At 39.9% G+C, this 21963-nt stretch overlaps 1 pseudogene; it reads left to right on the forward strand.

Moving 5' to 3' along the window:
* The first annotated feature begins 530 nt into the window (after positions 1 to 530).
* LOC120278520 lies at positions 531 to 17357 on the forward strand (annotated as a pseudogene).
* Positions 17358 to 21963: the final 4606 nt, after the last annotated feature.

Below are 21963 nucleotides of genomic sequence, written 5' to 3' on the forward strand. Positions count from 1 at the left end.
ATAAGCTTGTTGGCATGTTGAAAAAGCACAAATCGGCTATCACATGGAAGATTTCCGACATTAAGGGTATAAACCCATCATTCTGCACTCATAAGATCCTAATGGAGGATGACTATAAATCTGTAATCCAACCTCAGTGAAGATTGAACCCGAATATGAAGGAGGTTGTTAAGGCGGAGGTAATAAAACTTTTGGATGCAGGAATCATCTACCCCATATCTGACAGCAAGTGGGTGAGTCCGACCCAAGTTGTCCCAAAGAAACGAGGAATAACAGTAGTGAGGAATGAAAAGAATGAGTTAATCCCCACGAGGACAGTGACTGGTTGGCGAGTCTGCATTGATTATAGAAGACTAAATGATGTCACTCGGAAAGATCACTTCCCTTTGCCCTTTATTGACCAAATGTTGGAGCGATTAGCAGGACATCATTTCTACTGTTTCCTTAATGGCATGTCTGGATACTTTCAAATTCTGATAGCCCCGGAAGATCAGGAGAAAACCACATTTACTTGCCCTTATGGTACCTTTGCTTATAGAAGAATGCCTTTCGGGTTGTGTAACGCCCCTGCAACATTTCAGCGTTGCATGACGGCCATTTTTGACGACTTTCTTGAAGATATTATGTAAGTTTTCATGGATGACTTTTCAGTGTTCGGGGACTCTTTTGATGCTTGCTTAAACAATTTGGAAAGAGTATTAGTGAGATGTGAAGAGACGAATCTCGTCCTTAACTGGGAGAAGTGTCACTTTATGGTGCAAGAAGGCATCATTCTTGGACATAAGATTTCTCAGGCAGGTATGGAGGTGGATAAGGCGAAGATTGAAATAATTGACAAACTTCCACCATCTACGAATGTGAAAGGGATCCGCAGTTTCTTGGGACATGCAGGTTTTTACAGAAGGTTTATTAAGAACTTTTCGAAAATCTCTCAACCGTTGACAAAACTTCTGGAAAAGGATACCCCTTTTGACATCGGGAATGACTATCTGAATGCATTCAATGTACTGAAAGAGAAGTTAGTGCAAGCACCAATCCTGACAACACCGAAGTGGGATGAGCCATTCGAAGTAATGTGTGATGCTAGTGATTATGCAGTGGGAGCAGTTTTAGGGCAGAGAAGAAATAAGCAATTTCAACCGATCTATTATGCTAGCAAGACCCTCACAAGTGCACAAGAGAATTACACCACTACTGAAAAGGAATTATTAGCAGTAGTGTATTCTTGTGATAAATTCAGACCATATCTCATCCTATCTAATGTCACCGTGTTCACAGATCATTCTGCACTCCATTATCTCATGAACAAGGCAGATGCAAAGCCGAGATTGATTCGGTGGATATTGTTGTTGCAAGAATTCGATATGGAAATCAAAGACAAAAAGTGGACAGAGAATGTGGTTGCCGATCATTTGTCGAGATTAGAAGGTTGTGAGGGGCAAGAACTGACAAGCAAGGAAGTTAATGATTTCTTCCCCGAAGAACACCTGTATGCGGTACAGGAATCTGAATCAGAAGATACCCATGGTTTGCGGATTTTGCAAATTATCTGTCAGGAAAGGTATTGAAGCAGGGCTTAAGCTTTCAACAGAAGAAGAAATTTTTCAGTGATCTAAAGAATTTCTTCTGGGAAGATCCGTACCTGTTCCGTATTTGCGCAGATCAGGTGATGCGAAGGTGTGTTTCTAGGGAGGAAGGGTGGAACATCATTGCGCATTGTCAATCAGGCCCAGTGGGGGGGCACTATGCGTCAAGTCGAACTGCAGAAAAGGTTCTAGCTGCTGGGTTCTACTGGCTGACTTTATTCCAAGATGTTCATCAATTCGTTTTACGATGTGATAGTTGTCAAAGGGCTGGAAACTTATCACGAAGGGATGAGATGCCTCAACATCCTATGCAATTTTGCGAGGTGTTTGATGTATGGGGAATTGATTTCATGGGACCATTTCCAAAGTCCAATGGCAATCAATACATTTTGGTAGCAGTTGACTATGTTTCCAAGTGGGTGGAAGCCCACGCTCTTCCAACTAATGATTCAAGAACTGTGGTGAAATTCCTTAAGAAGTTATTTGCTCGATTCGGAACTCCAAGAATTATCATTAGCGATCGGGGAACACATTTCTGTAACGCACAATTAGCGAAAGTGTTAAAGCGTTATGGGGTTCATCATCGTCTTGCGACACCTTATCATCCACAAACGAGTGGGCAAGTGGAGGTTACAAACAGAGAGCTCAAGAGAATCTTAACTAAAACAGTGGAATAAGGTAAACGAGATTGGTCTGAAAGGTTGGACGACACGCTTTGGGCTCATAGAACAGCAAACAAAACACCAATAGGGACCACTCCTTATAATTTAGTGTATGAAAAATCTTGCCATTTACCGGTGGAGTTAGAGCACAAAGCGTATTGGGCAATTAAATTAATGAATTTCGACTTGTGCAAATCTGGAGAACAACGGAAATTACATCTCAATGAGCTAGATGAATGGAGGATGAAGGCATATGAGAATGCAAGGATATATAAGGAAAGAATTCGGAAGTGGCATGACAAGCATATTAAAATCCGGAAAGACTTCAAAGTCGGCGATCAAGTGCTACTATTCAACTCCCGTTTACGTTTATTCCCAGGGAAACTTAAATCAAGATGGTCTGGTCCGTATACCGTAACCAAAGTTTCACCTCATGGGGCCATCGAGATTAGTCATTCAGAGAAGGGCACATTCAAGGTGAATGGACATAGGATGAAACCATACCATGGCAGAGAAATTTACAGTGACAATAGAGAAGTATTTTTCCTCCATGAACCTCCGTGAGGTAAGAAAGATATGTCAAGCTTAGTGACGTTAAACAAGCGCTTCTTGGGTTTACTGTTTTAGTTTAGTTTGTTGCATGAATAAATTGTTAAGTGTTGGTGTTTCAATTTTTGAGTGTTTATACTGTGATTTATTGTGGGTTTTTAAAAAGAATTCATTGTGTGTTTTGTTGAGAATTAGCGAAGTTTGGTCATTTGAGTTCTATTTTGTGTTTTTATCTGGTATATTTTGCATAATAGGGCAGGCTCTAAGTGTGTAAACATGTTCAGACTAGTTCTGTAGAACCTACAGGTTTTTCTAAGTCATCCAGAGAAAACACACGGGCGTGGGGAATTTCCGCACGCCCGTTGATGTGTACTGTGAACTCATCCAGAGAGGGCACAGGGGCGTGCGGCTGTCCCTGTGGACGACCATGCGACTAGCGCACGCCCGTGGGTAATTTTTGCACGGGAATGTGCCTTCCTGCAGAGTTGGGCAGATTTTCCCAAGAACACACAGGGGCGTGGACTCGCCCCTGTGGGTGACCTTGTGAACCACACACGGGCGTGAGTAATTTCCGCACGCCCGTGCGAATCTCTGCAGGTTGCTTTCTCCATCCCGAGAAAACACAGGGGCGTGTGGCTACCCCCTGTGAGTTTGGCATGTGAATGTACATGCCCGTGCGAAATTTCCACACGGGCATGTATACATTTCTCTCGGATATTCAGTAAGGCCACAGGGGTGTGCGTCCGCCCCTGTGAACCCGTCATTTGAGGGCGCACGGGCGTGGACGAATCCCGCACGCCCGTGTGGTTCCTCAGGATTTAAAGGACCATCCGCTCTCCCAATACAATAGTCACACCCTTCTCCTCAAATAACCCTAAACCACCCAAAGAGCATTTTTTCTGACATTCTTGTCCCATGCTACTGTCGTCTTCGAGTCGATTGATAGAGCATTGTTTGGATTGTAGGAGTGTTTAAGTGCAGTTCATCGGTAAGCCTTGATTTCCTCTCTTCTTCGATTTCGTTGGATTCTAACTCATTATCTACGATTGAAATGGTTAATACGCATCGTTTTCTGCTAAACTGATTATAATTTGTTTCTAAGATGATATGGAAGTGAAATAGAGAGGTGGCATGGAGACTGGCTACAAGAGGCGTGCGGTTTCCACGCCCCGTGGACGCGCACGGGCGTGCGGAATTTCCGCACGACCGTGTGTTCTCATTTTCCTGCAGTCTGAATGGAACTGATTGATTTTCCTTTTCTAATACATGCAGGTATGGCTACCAAATCAAAGAAAATAGTTGCTAAGCGGCCTCAAAATCCTGCCCCTGAACCGGAAGTTATGGAATTCACACTACCGGCGCATCAAGCACGATTTGGGCGGTTAGAGAAGCTTAAGTTGCGTCAAACGCGAATCCCAGATGTTGAGTTACTTAGGAAGGTACAACTAGCGGATGATATGGCTGACGAGGTCAAGAAATTATTATTGGTCGGTAATTGGCACAAGTTACTGAACATTCGTGACCCTGCTATCCGCACACTTACTTTGGAGCTACTTTCTTCATTTGAGTTCGACCGCTCTTTTGCTCATTTTGATAGTGTCGACGCGATTCAGTTTAGAGCTTTTGGGCAGCATCATAGTATGAGTATCACACAGTTTTCTACTAAACTTGGTCTATATGATGACGAATATACTGAAACTGAGGAGTATGAGAACCTTCCAATTGACATGACGGGTTTATCTCCCATTAAGGCGTATTCATTATTACGTGGAAAGGGGCATTATGAACCAGGAGTGTCTAAGGCTTCATGTTTATCTCGACCCAGTTACAGATATCTTCACGGCATCATAAGCAGGTCAGTGAATGGGCGTGGTGATAGTACGGGAGTCATCAACAAGCAAGAGCTTCTGTACTTGTACTCCATGGTTCAGAACGAACCGATCCATCTGGGACACATTTTAGCACAGTATTTGAAGCATCAAGGATAATATCCTCGATTGGGTGTCATCTTCTCGGGTCCGTATATTACCAGACTCATTGTGGGGATGGGTTTGCGAGACAAAATCAGCGGAACCGAGAAAGCGATAATACCAGCACCACTCGGGTTAGAGACCATGAGGCTCATGGGGTTGATCCAAAAATATTCAAATGGTGTCTATCTACTGAACATACCATTCGAAGATAAAGCTGGGGCATCTCAGTCCGCCCCCGAGCCACAACCAACACCGATGGAGAACGAGACACCTCCAGCGGTAGAGGAACCACCCCTCGTGCGTAGAGTTCCACCATCTCGAACCCATGATCATTTTGAAAGGCTCGAGAGCGCCTTGGGAGTGGTACGGACAGAGGTGGCTGAAGCTCGAGCAGAGATCGCCGAGATTAGGGCTATGCAGGCCACTCAGTACACAGAGTTCATGGCACGTTTCGACATATTACAGCAGATCCTAGAGCGAGACATTGCCTCATCATTTGTCCTATAGCCGAGGACTCTTCAGGCCCAGTCAGTTCCTCCAGCACCTCCATCCTCGCCTCCAGCGTCTGTAGACCCACCATGTGCTTCCACTTCAGCAGCAGCAGCACAGGAGCCTGAGAGCAGCACCAACACTTGACTTCTTTTTCTTTATTTCCATGCATTTTATTTTATCTTTCTTCATCTTAGACTTGATTCACTCAGAAAGGATTTTCCTTCTGAGTTTATGTTATTTTGCATTTATCGAGTTGTATTCATTGCTCTATCTTTTATATTCACTCGAGTTATTATATTTTTATTGAGCTTCACTGAACCCCCTCGTGTATGCGTGCAGATGGTCTTGTCTTCATGGGAATTGAGACTTAGTCATGGGCACGGCCAAGATGCTTAGGAACTTGGCCGTGTGAGCTTCACAACCCGTTGGAACACTACTCCCAATGAATTAGCTTCATCAAACGCAACACTAGGAGTCAGGGGAGTATTGTTTTGATTGCTTCTCCCACATCTATTTTTGAATGATATATTTTGAGTGAGCTTGCCTATGTACATTGAGGACAATATACAACTTAAGTGTGGGGGGGAGTTTCATAACGTGCACATCTTTTCTATTGTTCTTGATTGATATATTCTCACATAGCCAATGGCGGTTCACCTTAGTTGCAATGATTGTATTCTTAAGTCTAGGAGAATTGTTAACATTGAATGTCTTCATGCTCTAGTTCTTGCTTGAATTTTTAGGAATTTTTGCCCGATTTACACTTAGTACACTACTCACTCTTTGAACTCTATTGGAAACTCATGTTTGATGTTAAAGGGACTAGTTAGGTTTACTTCTTTTGAATAAAAAAAAATTGAAAAGAAGGAACAAAATAGTTTTATTGTTTATTTGTGTTTGTTGGATGGAAAGAGCTACCACCTATGAAGTATGAAGCTACTCTCACAAGTCAGATACTAGTTATGCCCTAATGAGAGAAAGAGCTATCTCATAGGATGAGTGAAAGCTACCACTCGGGTAGAAAGAGCTACCACCTCGAAAGTGTGAAAGCCACCTTAGCGGCCGCTTTGGAAAGGGCTACCTTAGAGGAATGTGTGAAGCTACTACCATCTTTTAAAATTTTTATCACTTTTGTAGATAAATAAGTCCCTTGTACTTAGAACTTTGAGGAGTATAACTTGGGGTGCTTTGAGTGAGTTCACACACTTACACGAAATTCAGGTTTGTTGTCCTTTTTTTATTCAAGTTTTTTTAGCTAGAGCATTGATTTTTTTCGTATTTAGTGTTAAAATTTTTCCTTACTTGTAGAATACTTTCTTTGTATACCCTCGGTGAACCTAAGGCCAAGCACTTTCAATATTTTTCTTTCATTGATGCACGTAGAATGTTTTTAATGTTTGCTTGAGGACAAGCAAAAGCTTAAGTGTGGGGGAGTTTGATAAGTGCTTGTGCAATATGAACGCGAAGCGTTCATTCCTTATGTTGAGCATTACTTTTCTCAGGTTTTACATTAATATGTGTGTTTTTATGTTACTTTTATGCAGGTAGGGTTGTGAGGCCGAGTATGAAGGAAATAGGCCAATGTGGATCATAATACACCTATTTTGGAGGAAATCTTGCTAAGGTTCAAACGCGAAGACATAGGTCAGGTGTGAGATGCTAGAGTGTGTGCCAACCTCCTCGTATTCGAGTGAGCACATTCATTTGAAGGGGCACAAAGGCAATCACACTCGAGCATTCCGACTTATGCATATAAGAACAAGAGATCCACCAACATGTACATCATTGAAGAAGCAAGTGATTCACGACGTAAACGTGTGCCCGTTTGAGTTACCCCAATGAAAGTATGGAATTGGGAAGTCATTCAGGTCGAAGACTGTAGAAGAATACTGTAGCAAGTACTGTAGTAGCACTATTCATAGCCGGCCGAGAAATCAGAGAAACAGAGAATCCACACGGGCGTGTGGAAATTATCCACTCCTGTGTGGAAATTCCACAGGGGCGTGTGACATCATACACGCCCGTGTAGTCGCCCGATTCCAGCCCCATTTAAAGCCGATTTCAGCCCCGATTTTAGTATTCTTTTCTCCATCTTTTCCACAACTTGCGAGAGGGCTTCGGCTAGGGTTTCGAGGGGTATTGGCCAAGGTTTTGGAGAAGTTCTATGGCTCTGACATCGTGATTCCATTAGGAAGAAGGTTGGTAGGGGAGCATTGATCGAGGCGTATCCTATACCGGACGAAGGAATCCTTGGACGACGAGTAGAGGACTCTCCACAAGACCATCAACACGACCATCGAGGGGTTTTTTTTATGGATTCATTGCTTTTACATTCGATTTCTTTGATTGTACTAAGCTCCATGGAGAGCTAAACCCCTAGTGGGTGCTTGGATGATTGTGAACCCTAGGATGTATTCGTTTAATTGAACTTCTTTATTATGCTTTCAATAAATTGATGTTTATTGTGAGTTCCAACCTTGAATGTTTAATTGTATGAACATTTCCCCTAGAGTGACACTAGGGTTGAGAGTTCTTGTTGGTAACCTTGTGAGTGAGTGACACACCACGAGCGTTAGACAAAGCTAGGTTGGAGAGGGTTGAGAGGGTGAGTCGAGAGGTACAGGAGCGTCCCTTTTCCCCTCCGGCGTGATAGATTCTACCTCCGTTCCTCGAGTTCTTTGCGGCCATAATAGAGTGAGTGGTCTAAGGGATGAACCTCCGCTTGGGACTAGTTGCACGTGCAATGGAGTGAAGCGTTGAGAGGATCTTAGTATCTAGGACTTAATTGTGGCTAGGGACCTTCCGCCTGGACCAAAGGGTTAGGTCTACTTTTAGGAAGAGATTTATCACTTGGAAACCCTAGAGTCATTGCAACTCTATGCGAGTGAGAGGTGTTGAGATTGTTCAATTTCTCTTCCGGGACATGTATAGAGTTAGGCATAGTTGACCTTAGATTTGGGACTATGTATGTAAGGATTTCCACGACTCATATGGCATTGATTAGGAAGTATAATAGAGAGTTCTTGCACTTGAAACGATTATCCTAGGTGAAGCATCATCCGAGTACCCCATCTTTATCGATTGCCTTGCCCCTTTCTTTATTCTTGCTCTCTCACTTGTTGCTTTTATTGTTGAGAATTGAAATCAATTTCACACTAATCACTATTGATCTTCCACATAGCTAAGAACCAAATTAAGTATTTTCACTCCCTACTCCCTGTGGATTCGACCCCTCTCACCCGGGATTATTACTTCGACAAACCCGTGTACTTGCGGGATATAAGCAAGGGGACCTTGTCACCATGCTCGAGCGGAATTTCTACATGGGTGTGTGAGACACTTAGCGATTCTTCTCGAGTAGACAGAGAAGCCACAGGGGCTTGCGGCAGCCCCTGTGGGTCCGCCGCACGGCCGTGGGTATTTCCCACACACCCATATATTTGCGTTCATGGACAGTGAGTGTTTTCCCGAGAGTCCACAGGGGTGTGCACCTACTCCTGTGAAGCTTTCCTGTGGAGGCGCATGGGCGTGGGTAATTTCCGCACGGCCATGTGATTGTACAGAACGCCAAGAAGCGCGAGCCCTTTTAAAGGATCATCATTTCTTCTCATTCCCACACTCCCTCTTCGCCTGAGAGCACCCTCACACTTCTTCCCGACATCGCACTGCCGTATTTGGAGGGATTTTTGCGTGGTTTTCGGGCGGCTTCAAGGTTTTCCACTTCAACTCGTCGGTAAGCCCTATCTTTTGTTTTCTTCACAAATTCTTGATTTTAACCAATGAAACTAGTTCATAATGCTTCGTTTCTATAATTTGAATTAGTATCCATGTTTAGAACGAAGTTAAAAGCGATTTAACGGTGTATTTTTTTTTGAGCTGTGGCCATGCCTTTTTCACACCCTGTGGATCCACACGTGCATGCAGAAATTCCACACGACTGTGTGGATTTCTGCAGCACTACATAATTGACTTGTTTGATCAGTTTTCTTTTCAAATTTTTGCGATTATGGCACCCAAGTCAAAGAAGCACGCTGATAAGTGGCCGCGTGAGTCATCTCTTGAGTCCGAGGATATGAGATTCAATATACCCGAGCATCAGGCCCGTTACGAGCGTTTGTCGAGACTTCGGTTCGGACAGACTCAATTCTTAGACATGAGCATACTGAGAGATTTACAGTAGGGAGACAAGTTCGTCGATGAGGTTGAGGATCTCGTGTCGGTGGGTTGTTGGAGGCAGTTGTTGTCGATTAGAGAGCTTGTCATCCGTGAGCTTACAATGGAGTTCTTGTCGTCATTTGAGTTTGACAGATCCTATGTGAGATTTGTCAGCCATGACGTCGTTCAGTTCAGAGTACTTGGACATCACTATAGTCTGAGTATCACTCAGTTCTCAGTTCGGGTCGGCTTGTATGAGGAGACATTTATAGACATTGAGGATTATTCTCAGTTACCGACAGATTATCCTGGAGCTTTGACCCCGCAGAGAGCTTATAGAGCATTATATGGTCAGGGCCAGTATGAGCCAGGGGTGTCCAAGGCCACGTGTCTTTCCCAACCTACGTATCGATATCTACATGCCATCATAACCAGGTCGGTGAATGGCTGTGGTGATAGCACTGCCGTTCTGAGCCGGTAGGAGCTTCTGTATTTGTATTCGATGATGCAACGCATACCGATCCATCTAGGGCACATCGTTGCTGAGTACATTTGATATCAGGGCCAGTATGCCATATTGGGAGCGATCTTCTCGGGTATGGGTCTCTTGGGCGCGATTTGCGCGGCCGAGAAGACGAGTATACTTGCGTCCCTGAGCCTGGAGACGATGAGATTGATGGGCATGGTTCACATGGTTTGGAAAGGGGTTTATGCTCTGTTGCTACCGGTTCCAGAGATAGCCGAGGAGGAGGGTGATGATGTAGAGGTTTCCGAGCCAACCTCTGAGCTTCAGCTAGCACTGATGGAGACCGAGGCACATCATATGGCAGAGGATCCACCCCCAGTACGCATGTTTTCACCATCTCAAACCCATGATCATTTTGAGATGCTCGAGAGTGCTGTGGGGGTGATACGGACAGAGGTCGCTGAGGTTCGAGCAGAGATTACTGAGATTCGGGCTATGCAGGCCACATAGCATACAGAGTTCATGGCACGTTTCGATATGTTATAGTGGATTTTAGAGCGAGACATCGCCTCATCATTTGTCTTGCAGCCGAGAACTCCCCCAGCATGTCCAGCACCTCCATCCCCTATTCTAGCACCAGTTGACCCACCATGTACTTCATCACCACCACTAGCAGCAACAGAGGAGCCAGAGTACCACACCGACACTTGATTTGTTTTTTTTTTCATTTCCTTTATTTTTGCACTTATATTTTGGACTTGTATTCTCAGAAAGGACTCCCCTTCTGAGTTTATCTTTTATTTTGCTGTATCGCGTTGTATTCATTGTTTTCTCTTTTATATACTCGAGTTGTTTTATTTTTATTGAGCTTCACTGAACCCCCTCGTGTATGCGTGCAGATGGTCTTGGCATCATGGGAATTGAGAACTTTGTCATGGGTACGGCCAAGGTGTTTCGGCACTTGGCCGTGTGAGCTTCACAACCCGTCAAAACAACACTCCCAAGGACTTAGCTCCATCAAATGCAATAATAGGAGTCAAGGAAGTATTGTTTTGATTGTTTATCCCACATTTGAATTTAATTGATATAAATTATGAGTGAGCTTACATGACTACATTGGGGACAATGTACAACTTAAGTGTGGGGGGGAGTTTCATAGTGCACACATCTTTTATATTAGTTTTGATTGATATACATGCTCACATAGCCAATGTCGGTTCACCTTAGTTGCAATGATTGTATTCGTGAGTTTAGGAGAATATTTAACATTGAATATCCTCATGCTCTAGTTTTTTCTTGAATTTCTAGGAATTTTTGCCCGATTAATACTTGTTGTACTTCTCACTCTTGAAACCCTTTTAGAAACTCAAGTTTGATGTTAAAGGGACTAAGTATAGTTGTTTCTTTAGTTAATTAAAAAAAAGGATCAAAATAGTTTTATTTCTTATTTGTGTTTGTTGGGTGGAAAGAGCTACCACCTATGAAGTATGAAGCGACTCTCATAAGTCGGATACTAGTTATGCCCTAATTAGAGAAAAAGCTATCTCATAGGATGGGTGAAAGATACCACTCCGGTAGAAAGAGCTACCACCTCGAAAGTGTGAAAGCCATCTTAGCGGCCGCTTTGGAAAGGGCTACCTTAGAGGATGTGTGAAGATACTACCACCTTTGAAATGATTTTGTTACTTTGTGTAGATCAATAAGTCCCTTGTGCTTAGAACTTTGAGGAGTATAATGTGGGTTGTTTTGAGTGAGCTGACGCACTTAAATGATTTCGGGTTTGTTGTCCTTTTTGATTCAAGTTTTTAACTAGAGCATTGATTTTTCATATTTAGTGTTGAAATTTTCCTTACTTGTAGAATGCTCTCATGGTATGCTTTGGTGAACCTAAGGCAAAGCACTTCCAATGTCTCCTTCATCTATGCATATAATGTTTTTATCTTTGCTTGAGGACAAGCAAAAGCTTAAGTGTGGGAGAGTTTGATAAGTGCTTGTGCGATAAGAATACGAAGTGTTCTTTCCTTGTGTTGTGCATTACTTTTCTTGGTTTTTAACGCTAATATGGGTGTATTTATGTTACTTTCATGCAGGTAGGATTATGAGGCCAATTATGAGAGAAAGAAGCTAATGTGGGTCGTAATGCACTAATTTGGAGAAAATCTTGCTAAGGTTCAAACACGAAGACATAGTTCGGGTTCCAGATGCAGGAATCTGTGCCAACCTGCTTGTACTCGAGTTAGCACAACTATTTGGAGGGACACAAGGGCAGTCACATTCAAGCATTTTGACTTGTGCATATAGAACAAGATCTCCACCAACATGTCAGTTATTAAATAAGCAAGGCGATCCACGACGTAAATGTGTGCCCGTTTGCGTTACCTCGATGAAAGTATGGATTCGGGAGTATTTCAGGCCGGCACTGTAGTAGGGTATTGTAGAAACCGCTGTAGAAAAAAACTGTAGAAGTACTGTTTACAGCCGGCCAAGAAAACAAGAAAACAGAGAATCGACATGCCCATGTGAAAAATCCACATGGGCCCCACATGGGAGTGTGGATTGCCGATTCCAACCATTAAAAAGCCAAATTCAGCGCCGATTTCAGCATTCTTTTCTCCATCTTTTCCCCTATCTTTTCTTCCACATTTCTCCATGTTTGGAGACGCCGGAGGATAAGGTTTGGAGAAGCATTGGCAAGGCTTTGGAGAGGTTTAACAGCCTTCAACACCACGTTTCCTTCGAAAAAGAGCTATTGGTGGAGCTTTCGTCGGCACCGATCTGGCGAGGTGTGCCATAATTTTGACGAGGAGACCTTTGAATAAAATGCGGCCGATCCACAAGACCTTTGACATGAACACAAGGGGGTTTTCATTCATGGATTGCATCTCTTTACTTTTGATTTCATTATCGATTGTATTTTGCTCCATGGAGAGCTAAACGCCTAGTGGGTACTTGGGTATTTGTGAACCCTAGGATGTATTTGTTTCATTGAATCTCTTTATTATGCTTTTAATTAATTGATGTTTATTGTGAGTTCCAATCTTGTAGACTTAATTGTTTGAATACTCCCCTACAGTGACACTAGGATTGAGAGTTCTTGTTGGTAACTCTTGTGAGTGAGTGACACACCACGAGAGTTAGACAAAGCTAGATTGGAGAGGGTTGAGGGGGTGAGTCGAGAGGTAGCAGAGCGTCCCCTTTTACCTCCTGTGTGATCTATCCTACCTCTACGTTCCAAGAGTTCTTTGTGGCCATAGTTGAGTGAATGGGCTAAGGGATGACCTTCCGCCGGGGCTTAGTTGCGAGTGCAACGGCGTGAAGCGTTGAATTGATTTTAGCACCTAGGGCTTAATTATGGTTAGGGACCTTCTACCTGGACCAAAGAGTTAGGTCTATCCATAGGAATAGGGTTTATCACTTGGAATCCCTAGAACTCATTGCAATTCTATACAAGTGCGAGGTTGAGAGGTTATTCAATTTCTCCTCCAGGACATGTATAGAGTTAGGCATGGTTGACCTTAGATTTAGGACCATATATTAAAGGATCTCCATGACTCATTAATGCGTTAGTTAGAAAGCATAATATGGGGTTTTTCACTTGAAACGATTGTTCTAGGCGGAACAATATCCGGGTACCCCATTTATCGTCGATTGCCTCCCCTATCTTTTACTTGCGCCTCCTTTATCTTTTCTTATTTTCGTTTGCATTGAGTTTGTTTTCACATCACTTTCAACATATTTTCATTCTAGTTAAATAGCAATCTTGGTGGTTCTAAGCACTATTCCCTATGGATTTGACTACCCTCTCACCGGGGTATTATTACTTCGACACTAGTGCACTTGCGGTTTACACGCATATTCAGTCATGTCATTGTCTTTGTATTGTTATTTCTATTTTAGTTTGAGAATCATGAGTTTTGTGAAACATAAAAAAAATTAGATGTGGAATGAATTGCATTAAAATCTGTCGCTATAATATTAATTAGATGTTGTATTTGTTTTGCAATTCAAATTTCTTGTGATTTTTTTCAGTCAAACTAAATATTTTTTGTCAATCCTATGGCTAGATTATACACATGTTCCAATAAGAATGAGTTCCAAGATGATAATGGTTCAATAGAACAAGGTAGGCTCCGGATTTGGAAGTAGAAGCATATATATATATATATATATATATATATATATGAACCCTCGTGTTTTGCATGTTTTGAGTCACTGACATGAATTCTTTCTTTGAATAGTTGTGCCATCTACGATTTCAAATAAAAATCTAATAAGATACTCTCACTAAATACATAACACACTAAATTATCAAGACTAACTACATGATATTCAAGAATTTTCAATGATTTAATAGTATAAAAAAATATTACAAACCCAAGAAACCCAATCAACATCAATGAACATTAATTATTTTAATTTTCACTTTCACAAAAATAACATGCTTCCAGTATAAACATAAAAAAAAAAAAGCAATTGTGAATGCTTCAATATATTTGATGTTGATTTGTGCTTCATTGGATCATATTATAACAATTATTTCAATTTTTTTTTAAAATTTTCACATTAATCAATGGTGTATATATAAATAAATTATTAAATTGCTTATATATCCAGCAAAAGTAGGTATTTAACTCATGCTTTTCTATTATGAAAAATATGTTTAATTGTACTTGATGATCCAATGAAGCACCAGGATGCATGTTTCCTGTATAAACTCCTAAAGCCTTTTTGCCAATAGATCTCACCTAAAGAAAAGATATTGTGCATGTTTTTCTCAATGAGTTTTGAATCAAAATCCACTATCAAATTAAATCAAATCAAATGCAACAAGAAAAATTCTTAAAAACAAATGCAAAAATTTATAGGGCATACCAATAGAGCTTCTCTAGCTCTAGGGTTTTGAAAAGGAAGAAAAAGTGGAAAAGTTCTTCATTAACGGCAAGGTTCTCAAAAGGAAGACTGGACAAAAGAGAAAAAATTTTATTTTAAAAAAGGGTAGTATTGGAACTTTACATGCTTCATATTTTCATAGTCTACTAGTCAAAGGAAACATAATTACAAATTAACCACTACCTTGCATGATTTATTTTTCAACCAAACACATGAAAATATTTCACATCCTTAACTTTCAATGGAAAGTTGTTATTTTCCCACATACCAAATAACCTCTTAGTGTTAGGGCCAAGGAATACATCCCCAAGTGAATCCCTGACCCATTGGCGATAATTGGTCTGGCCTAAGCTTGGGCGATGCTCTGATGCCCAAGTTAATTAGGGCTTTTATATAGAAAAAATAGAGGATAAGATCGGAGGATTTTGTTTTGGGTTTTATTGTGGTGGAATTTGAATTTATTTCTAGATTTGAATTTAGTTTCTCTTTACCTTGATGACAATAAGCTTTCTTATAACTTTCAACATAATCAACATAATTCTGTAGCCTTAGAGATTCAATTTCCATATTAGATATTTGAATAGACTTTGCATAATACCTAAACTTCAACTTAGGCCTGGTCCTAGCTTGTTATGGTATTTTTTTTTTTATTTTATGATCATCTTTTGGAGAGGTAGCGCATTTTGAGAAACTTTCTTTATTGTATAAAAAACTAATCTCACATGAACGCAAGCCCTATCTTCTTTAATTAACCCTCTTTTCATTGTTAACCCCTTTGTTTTATCTTGGAGTAAGGATCTCTTTCTTTTTCCCTCTTTCATTGAGAATCAAGATAAGATATTTCATCTCATCTCTTTCGTGGTTTTTCTTCTTATACTTTGCATCGATTCGCATCATCCTCACCTAACTTCTTTAATTTTTCATTTTTTGAGATTAGATCTTTGATTTTGTGAGATCATATGCTTAGATTCATTGAATGTTAATGTTGAAACGTAGAAAATTAAAGATTTCTATATGAAGTTGTATTAAATGATTATATAAAAAATAAATATGAGAAGACAAGTATTAATAAAGATACAAATATATTTAACAACTACATAATTACATGATTAAATAGTGTGTTTCTGCTAAGCACAGTCTATCACATGAGCCCTCATTATATCAACATGACAATATTTGATTTCATCAACTTAGCAATGACTAGCATGACAATATATTATCTACCTTCTTTGATTAATAACTTTTATAATAGAGAGTATATTTACTATAAATTTTTTTAAAAGCATTTTATACTTTTATGTTTATTTGATATTATTTTAGATACTTTGATTTCAACAACATTTTTAAGGGCCTTGATTTCATCATACATTTTATAGGTCAATTTTGGATTATAATTGCTGAAAATAGAAGAAGAATATGCAATATTCTTGACTGCTTATATTGTCGCTCTACATTTTAATAGCCTACTTTCTATCATTAGTTAAATGTTTGAGTACAATCGCTTCAGATTGAAAAATGGAAAGCAAAAAACGAAACAAAAGAAAAAAGAAAAAAGGATAAGTTACATTTATGAGAGATATCTCATTAGGTAAGTCAATTTTAGAAGAATGGTGTTTGATTTAGATTTGGCTTGTATTTAGAAAATTAGGATGAATAGAGTAACCTTTTACAAATTATGTGATATGCTTAAAAAAATTATTTATATAAATGTTTCTAATGTAATATTTTTTAATTTGAACTATTTAATATACTAATTAATGTGTTTCATGTTAAACTTCATAATTATTTAGGTGTTTTAAATGTGACTTACATTAAGGTCAACGCTCGGAAGTGGAAAAGCCTAGACACATGACAAGGAAAGAAGAAATTTCCACTAATGTTCTAGGTGTGTGTTCACAAGATTTGCAATTTATATACATATTTCCTGGTTGTGAAGGTTGCACAGAAGATTCTAGGATATTGTAAAATGCAATTTTGAGGCCAAATAGATTAAAAGTTCCTCAAGGTAATAATATCATATGTTCTCAAACTAGTAAAACATTAATATAATTGGGTCTCTCTGGTCAACAAACTCAAGAGAAGAAGACTTTTCAATAAATAGATTGACCAGCCAACCATATATCTCCATTTACCATTACTTTGTACCAAAAATAACACAGACATGAATTCAATTCTTTTCCTGATCGCCGGTCATATGTATAGGACCAACTGGGGTATTGGTCATGGCCTTAAAGACATTTTAGAAGCCCATAAAGGTCCATTTACAGGACAGGGTCATAAGGGTCTTTATGAAATTCTAACAACATCATGGCATGCTCAATTATCTCTTAACCTGGCTATGTTAGGTTCTTTAACAATTGTTGTAGCTCACCATATGTATTCCATGCCCCCCTATCCATACCTGGCTATTGATTATGGTACACAACTTTCCTTGTTCACACATCACATGTGGATCGGTGGATTTCTCATAGTTGGTGCTGCTGCACATGCAGCCATTTTTATCCAGCATTGGCTGGGTACAAAATACAAGAGATTTAGTGATTATAATACTCTTTTCTGTCAAAACATACAGCAACTTAACTAACATAATAGAGAGAAGATCGAATCCCAGCTTCTCACCAACCGCATGCCTCACCATCCCAATTTGGTACAATGCCAAGCTTGTAAGGGTTCTTCTTCCATTCTCACCAATCCATTGCTTACAACACCTTGCAGTCAATCCATCACCCAAATTGTAATGTTCGCTAGCCTTGCATCTCCATGCCTCCTGTCAGCAGCCTATCTTCAATCATATCATCAACACCCCCTCTTGATTGTAGTGCGCGCACTCCAATCAAGTTTCTCATAGCTGCATGCTTTTGAGGTGGGAGTGGTTTGGTAAACAAGTCTGCTAACTACTTATCTATCAAACAATAGTGAAGAGAGATCACATTGTTCGTAACCAATCCCTTGATAAAGTGATAACACACATTGACGTGCTTAGTTCTCCCATGATGTACAGGGTTCTTGGCCACGACAATTGCTGATTGATTGTAACAACACAGGCTAGTTGAGTTGCTGATTGAATGCCCACACTCTTGCAAAATTCTCCTAAACCATGCAACTTGACAAGATGTTGATCTTGCTGCGATGTACTCTGCCTCCGTAGTTGATAAGGCCACTATCTCCTACTTTCTTGAACTCTATATGACACTGCCCTCAAGCCCAGGCGAAGTACCATCCCTAATGCGCTTTTCCTATCAGATAAGGAACCTCCCCCCCCAATCACTGTCTAAGAATGCTTCTAACACTCCTTCATCACCTTGAGTGAACCACAGCCCAAGTTCTTTGGTTCCTGCCTAGTATCTCTCCACTCATTTTGCTGCAAAGAAATGATCATTAGTTGGACAATTCATGTACCAAGATAGATAACTTACTGAGAAACAAATGTCAGCCCAAGTGTGGGTGAGATATAGGAGCTTCCCAATGAGACTTTTGTACATTCTTATATCAGCAAATTGAACTTCTGGTGTCCCCTAAGATCTATCATTCACTCCCATTGGAGTCATAACTGGCTTGCAGTTCTTCATGTTCAGTTTTTGTAATAAATTCTTAATGTAATTCTTCTGCTTAATAAAAATGCCATCTGATTCTTGCTTAACCTCGAGTCCAAGGAAGTAATTCAGTTCTCCCAAGTCTGACATGTCAAAGTTCTCCATCATTTCTGTTTTGAATTGATTAATGAGAGCAATAGATGATCTTGTATATATGATATCATCCACATATTGGCTCAGTAGTAAGCTTTCTCCATTTGCTTGCTCCTTTCTATACAGTGTGTGCTCGTATTCACTCCTTATGAAGCATTGCTCTCTAAAATGCTGATCAATCCTACTATACCATGCACGAGGGACTTGTTTCAAGCCATAAAGTGCTTTCCTTAGACTATAGACTAGATCTTCACTTCCCTCAATTGTATAACCTTCAGGCTGCATAATAAACACCTACTTTTCAATGTCTTCATTCAAGAAAGTAGGCTTGATATCAAAGTGAAATACAGGCCAACCAGCATGAGCTGCCAATGCCAACACTAGTCTCACTATTTCTAGTCGAGCAACGGGTGAGAAACCTTCCTCATAGTCCACTCCATACTGCTGTGAGTACTCCTTGGCCACCAATCTAGCTTTCAGGTTCACAATTTGGCCTTGAGCATTGATTTTTGATTTATAAATCCACTTCAGTACCACGGCATGCTTCCCTAAAGGCAATTAACACAACTCCCAGGTATTGTTCTTCTCAATTGATGCTATTTCTGCATTCATTGCCTCCTGCCACTCCTTGTAATTCATTGCTTTCCGAAACTCGGTTGGATCACCAACACACAGCATAAATGTACAAGTGTTGTAGATATCTATCTGTAAACGGGCCTTTCATGGTGGTGTATCATCAGTCCATGCAGTTTGAGGACTTTGCCTTTGAATGAGAATATCTTCACTCCCTATCACTTCACTTCCCTTTGCTGTGTTAGTATCTCCACTTCTTGTATTGCCTATCACTGTATCAGTTGAGTCTTCAATTGCTTCTTCAATTGACATTGCTGGTTCACCTTGATTTCTTGCTCCCCAGTTCTATCGTGATCCTTCATGGAACACCACATCCCTACTAACAATAACCTTGTAGGTGATGGGATTATACAGTTCGTATGCTTTGGCTTCGGGATAATACCCCACAAACACACACCTTTCAGACTTGTCATTGAGTTTCTAGAGTTTATGTGATGGAGTTAGTGCAAAGGCAACACAACTAAACACTTTAAGATAACTTACATTGGGTTTAACTCCATGTTAAGCTTCATACAGGGTCTTGTTGTGCAATGCATGTGTTGGAGATCTATTAATGAGGTGTACTACAGTAGACACAACTTCTCCCCAGAATTTGACTGGTAATTCTCCACTTTTGAGCAATCCTCCGAAAATCTCAACCACAGTCTTATTCTTACGTTTCACAACCCCATTCTGCCGAGGTGAGTAAGGGGCTATAAACTTTGTCATGATTACAAACTTATCACAGAACCCCTGGACCTCATTTGAGGAGAATTCTCCTCCTCAATTACTCCTCAACGCTTTGAGCTTCATGCCCATTTGCCTCTCCACGAGTGCATGAAAAATTTGGAACTTTACAAAGGCCTCTGACTTGTTTTAATGAAGAACACCCAGCACCACCTGCTATAATCATCAACAAACAAGTAAAAACACCTGTTTCCTCCAAGAGATTCTTTACTCATAGGACCACAGAGATCTATGTGTATGAGTTTGAGACATGAATTTGCTCTTCGTGCTACACCACTAGGAAAAAAATTCCTTGCTTGCTTTGTTGTTACATAGTCCTCACACTGTGACTTCTGCTTTAGTTTTGGTATTCCTCTCGCCATTCTCTTGCGAGATAGGATCATTAAGCTCTTGAAAATATCTCCAATCTCCACTCTCAACCCTGAACTTGACTTAGATATTCAAGCCAAGTTCAATAAATGCCTCAATGTGGGACCTTTTAGTCGTTTCCACAACCACTTGCTTTCGACCAGTTGTTTGGCATGGCTTGATACTCAAATTGAAGCTTCAGTGGTTTACATTAGCTTTGGAACAATGATCATGCGTTCACCTGTAGAGTTAATAAAGATGGCTGCGGGCTTAGAGGCTAGTGGTGTTCCATTGCTTTGGTCATTGAAAGATGCGGCGAGGAAGCACTTACCACAAGGTTTCTTAGATCGTGTAGCGGGACAGGGACTTGTAGTTCCATGGGCTCCGCAGACACAGGTGTGTGATTCATAACTTTCAATTGATAATAATGAGAAGGATATAATTTTACTGGTGGTTTCTAACATGGACGCATTATTTGTTTTGGTGTTTGAAGTCAACAAGATGTTACTTTTGATTCTTAACTAGAAAATTTTGTTAATTTAAGCAATTCATCTAATTTGAATGTTACGAAAATGTGCCATGTGTTAAGCCACACCATATATGTGTTAGGCCACACCACTCATTATGACTCAATGAATAGACAATTGAACATGAAAATACTCTTCATCTTAAGAGCCAAAATGACTAATTTCCGTTTAGAAGTTGAAGTAATCCCTACTTGATCCATTCCCCAGCTGTTCTCTAAAGATTTTAATTTCAACGGTTATTCTATTTGTTAATTACTGAAAATTATATTTTTATAGAATAAATATATTGTCAGAAAACTATCTTCTAGTGGCACTTCTCACTGAAAATTATTATTATTATTATTATTATTATTATTATTATTATTTTTGAATTTTGCCATGTATTATGCAGATTTAGCTTTTATAATTAATTGCACTAGTGAAATTATTTATAATAAGTATTGGGACACTTGGCCGTAGGAGCATTCTTGACGCACTGTGGATGGAACTCTATCTTGGAGAGTATCTCGAGTGGTGTGCCATTGATTTGTGGACCATTCTTTGGGGATCAATGCATAAATGCTAAAGCAGTATCATGGATATGGAAAATTGGTGTCACTTTTGAAGGTAGAACGGTGGAAAAAGAAGACATCATACAAGTTCTCAATGTCGTTCTGAAGTCCGAAGAAAAGAAAAAGATGAGAGAAAAGGGTGACAAGCTCAAGATAACAGCACAGCAGACCACAAAGCCTGGAGGAAACTCAATCAATAACTTTGATGCACTGGTGAAGGTGATTGTCGGTGATCATAGTTCATGAAATTTGTTGAATTGTGTTTGGTATTTTAGTACATTAAGAAAGTCTATGGCTAGCATCAAAATATGACATGATGTATTAATACATAATCGGTGTTACTATATATTGGCAGCAAGAAAGTGTTTTTTAATATTATTATAAGAAAATATTTTATGCTTATTCTATATAAGCATGAGTTCAGTGTTGTATTTGATATCTAGCGTTATAATATTTGAGTTTATTAAATATATTTTATTATCTTTCTCCACTTACATTTTTTTTCATTATTTTTTACAACATTTGATATGTAAATCAACTGTTGCTTTTAAGCCTTTTTTTTTCTATTAATATTATATATATATATTATTTACCAATATACACGTTCTGCGCAACTTTATATAAAACTAGCCCAAAATCTTTACTTTTTCTTGTTCTTTTAATAAGAGTAAGAATTTTACCTTTTCTTTTTCTTGACTTCCCTAATCATTTGATGCTTT

This window comes from Dioscorea cayenensis, chromosome 16 (assembly GCF_009730915.1).
Source record: "Dioscorea cayenensis subsp. rotundata cultivar TDr96_F1 chromosome 16, TDr96_F1_v2_PseudoChromosome.rev07_lg8_w22 25.fasta, whole genome shotgun sequence".
NCBI lineage: Eukaryota > Viridiplantae > Streptophyta > Magnoliopsida > Dioscoreales > Dioscoreaceae > Dioscorea > Dioscorea cayenensis.